This window comes from Rhipicephalus microplus, unplaced genomic scaffold (assembly GCF_043290135.1).
Source record: "Rhipicephalus microplus isolate Deutch F79 unplaced genomic scaffold, USDA_Rmic scaffold_14, whole genome shotgun sequence".
Taxonomy (NCBI): Eukaryota; Metazoa; Arthropoda; class Arachnida; order Ixodida; family Ixodidae; genus Rhipicephalus; species Rhipicephalus microplus.
This window is the reverse complement of record NW_027464587.1, coordinates 38293376-38297329: the sequence shown is the minus strand read 5'-3', so window position 1 is coordinate 38297329 and position 3954 is coordinate 38293376. Positions and strand designations below refer to the sequence as shown.

Below are 3954 nucleotides of genomic sequence, written 5' to 3'. Positions count from 1 at the left end.
AATGACCAATCACCTTTGCATGTCACACGGTACTATGTACATAAGGTGTCTCACAACTTTAGGAAAGGAGCCAGCAGATATGACATTGTTGTTTTCCACCCCTTGCAAGCTTTCAAAAGCTGTTACTTACAGCAACAGGAATAGTCAATCTTGCACCATTCGTCACTAGAATAGGTTTACTGAATGCCAATCTAATGTGTATAAGATACCGCTAACATGTGGAAAAGTAAACATAGGACAAACTGGGCAATGCTTCAATGATCAAGCAAGACAGCATGCTTTAAATGTTAAGAAGGGCTATAGTAGTCTCATGGCCAGACACCGTAAAGAATGTAAGTGTAGTCCTAGGTTTCATAAAACACGGTTTTTGAAAAAAAAGCAAGCAGAAAAATGAGAGATTTTAGAACTCTTTATCAGGAAGGCCAAGGATCAATGCATCAGTACACCTTCACTTATCTTTTCCGAAAAAGAGTATTCTTTTCTCGGTTAAAATTATTTTGTCATAGTCACACATGTGTTGTTGCAGATGAGCCCTGGTGTTGTGCTCAGTATAAAAACGCTCGTAGCACCTTCAATAAAAGTCAGTTGACAGCGCTCTTTCCTGTCCTTTTTGCGATTTTTGCGATAAGATTTTTATTACAGAAAGAATTTCATTTTCTTACAATTTAGGTATAATGATGAGTTTTCATTATATCACAACATGGAGCAAATTGCATCTCAATACGGACAAAAATCACAATTTTGTGAAATTCGTGATATTTTCTCGTATATTTCAGCAGCTTGAGAGGTCTAAAGATATTTTTTCCTCAAAATATACCTTCTGTGGAGTAAGTATTCACTGCTCAGATATTCATACAAAGCGCAATATTACAAAAAAAATGCAAACATAACACATTTTGGCTTTATTTTTGGAAGCAAATGTGGCGAAAAAATTGCACTATTATTATTGAGCTTCAAATACCTTACAGAAGTACATTTACTTAACAGGTAGACCGAATTTGCTTTAGAAAAAATAAGCGGTAGTTTTAAAACAAAAATTTCCACAAACAGCACACAGACGGCATTATGCCAGGAAGTTATAAGCCAGCCACATGAACAAAACTTTTTTTCTCGCTGAAATATTCTAGCAGTTCACTGTTTTCAACGCAGTAAGTCAGCACTTTTTTTTTTCAAATACAATTCAGATGGTCGCCAAAGTGGCTGGGACGTTTGGCATGGAATGGTCCAGCTATATCTAAGCGAAATAACTTACACAAATAACAATGTTTGTTCATCTACCATGACCACACTAGAAAAAGTTGTTGAGGCATTGTGACACTAAAATTTTCAGCGTCGTACTGTCTGAACAACTTCTTTGATAAACTCCCAACTCACGCCGAGAAAAAGCCGCTCAATCACGGTGGTTGTTAAAGGCCTTGCGGCCGTAGACAATGTTGAAAATAAAAAAAATCAACTCATCAGTGCTGTCACTCCTTCTTCGTCATTACTGACACGAAAGATTTTTCGGTTATCCATGTGGAGGTTCAGGAAGTAGGCTTGCTCTAGGCTGGGGCCGGGGGGTAGACTACTCAGGATGTCAGCGGCACCCTCTCATCCTGTAATAAGAGCAAATATGACTTCTCATAAAAGGATGTTCGTGCTGTTCTGGCAGCACCATATATAAAGAATGTGTAGTGTGTATCCTTCGAAATGGCGTGTAATTGACATTACACTGAACTCGAAGTATACAACCCATACATTCCAATAATTTCGTATGATAAAGATAAGAGTTTTCCAGCATACAGCAAATTCCCGAAATGAGGTGAAGTGTAAGACTACAGCTCAAAAATGGCACTTACGAAAGCCTGAACTCACCTAAGAATCAAATTCCTTCTAGGGTAGTGAGCCAGTGTGAAAAACAATTCCTAAAGTACAACGTTCAGAACATGTAACATTAATCAAAATGCACAAGAAACTTACCTCTTCATGTACAAACAGTGAAGACATCTCTGCTTTCTCTTTTACATGAGAACAAATGATCTTCGGCGTGGCACTAGCGAAGAGGTCTGCAAAAAAAAAAGTAAAAGATTTACTTTAATCACGCCTCTAACAATCTGAGGAATTGTTACAAGTCACCAATCAGTGCAATTCTGACTGCCCCTATAAGGGCATCAAAAATGAACAATTTTCTCGTTCTTTCTACTCTCACAAGACGCTCCGTCAATGGAATCTAATCCAAATTTGACGCTGTGCTTCCTATTTGCCTGCTTTCTAGACGTAGGGCTGCGAACATGTGTTTTTTGTGCACCTAATCTAGCACAGAAATTCGTCATCTATAATTCAATCATCTTAATTCATTGTAATTTGATAAAAGATGTGATAGCTCGTCCAGTTTTTAAAGAGTTGCGGGTCTGCAATAGGCACTGCCATGCAAGTATGAAAGTACTTCTTTAAAAAAAAAAATTTCAAAGCTTACTTTCAGAAAAAGCGTCTGGCATATTTCGACAACCAAGCCCATCCTCTGATGGCAATCAGAGGCACGCTATTAGCGATTATTGACTACGGGATTTACAAACGCAACCCGTGCCTAAATACTCAGTTAAACACAATCACGCAAGTAAGAGCGCTCGAACGACACCAACGCGCGCGGACGCCGACTACGTTGCAGCAGCCATGGCTTATGCTAGAACAACCACACATAGGTCCAACAGTCACGTATACTCTCTCGATTCTGTTATAACGCCGAACATTATCGCAGATGAAAGCGAAGCGCGAAAACAGCAAACAGAAACGAGGGAAAACAACGCACGGCGATGGCCACAACAACGCGCCTTTGCAAGTCTGCTAGATCTTTCCCTGTTGCTGGTGGCACTTGTCCTAAATAGCTTAAAAGACCGAGGCGCACGTGCTGGGAGCATCGCGGCATATCAGCACCTCAAACTATACCGTCTTTAGGCAAAAAAAAAAAGGCCATTTCGTACAGTGCGCCTCAGTACATAATTTTTGCTTTTTCTTTCTTTTTTACGCTTACACCTACAGAAGCACGTTGCACATTTGAGTATTAATAGAAATGTTATTACGATGTAGCCCAAAGCACATCTTAAAACAATATCAATCACTTTGTGCAGTGTAGAGACAATGTGCGATCAGCAACTAATCCCGCTCTTGTTAAGTGATCACATTACTCACTGTATGAGGGATGCAGGCACTTACACAACATCGCGCATAGCAGTGTGAACTTGTTAAGTCACACGTTTAATCGGGCATCTGCAACAGGCCCGCGAACGCATGCTGTTGTAAATGGCTGGCAGCCTACTTCGGCAGAGCTGCTGCAGGCGCCCAGCTAGCGCTGTATGATTACTACCTACGAAAACAGTACACTCACCGTTAACAGGCCCACGTTGTCCGTGTCCGCCACTCCATGAATATTCCTTAATCCGAGCGTCACTTCGAACACGGTGTCTTGCGTGACCACCATTGAATATGCGCCTGTTCGCTAGAACACACACAGCGACCAAGACCCCAGACCAACGCAACGCATTTGAAAGACGATGAGACAGAGGGAGCGACGTTGAGAGAGAGAAGGAGCGGCGGCGCCGCAGCTGTCGACGCAGGTGTTCGGTGATGCAACTATTCGCTTATCTACGCTGCCGTTGTGGGAACAACGCTGGCCGGGGTGAGCGGGGGGGGGGGGGGCGGAGCGGGAAACCCGCCAGGACGGCGCCGAAAGGCAAACGGTATGGCGCGTACGGCGGACGGCCGTTCGACACCGAATGACTCCTTGTAAATGGCAACTCTCCTTCCAGCCAGTCTCACAGCGACGTAGGTTATTTACCAGCCTCGGGTTCTTTGAGTATTTTGACGGAATGCGATTGCAGTGGGCGAAAAATAGTGAAGCAAAACTTGCGGAAAACAAAGTGCACCATGGAATGGCCAGAAACAATAATTATTTCGTCCTCGGTGGCATTAGCGGGA

The 3954-nt window shown here is 42.5% G+C and overlaps 1 long non-coding RNA gene across 1 annotated transcript; it reads right to left on the bottom strand.

Annotated features, from left to right (window-relative positions):
* Positions 1 to 549: 549 nt before the first annotated feature.
* Positions 550 to 3613, bottom strand: LOC142784440 (uncharacterized). The gene is made up of 3 exons (XR_012888632.1): positions 3365 to 3613; positions 1960 to 2045; positions 550 to 1595 (listed from the first exon to the last, which is right to left on the bottom strand). It is a non-coding gene; the product is annotated as an uncharacterized LOC142784440 (long non-coding RNA).
* Between the last annotated feature and the right edge of the window lie 341 nt (positions 3614 to 3954).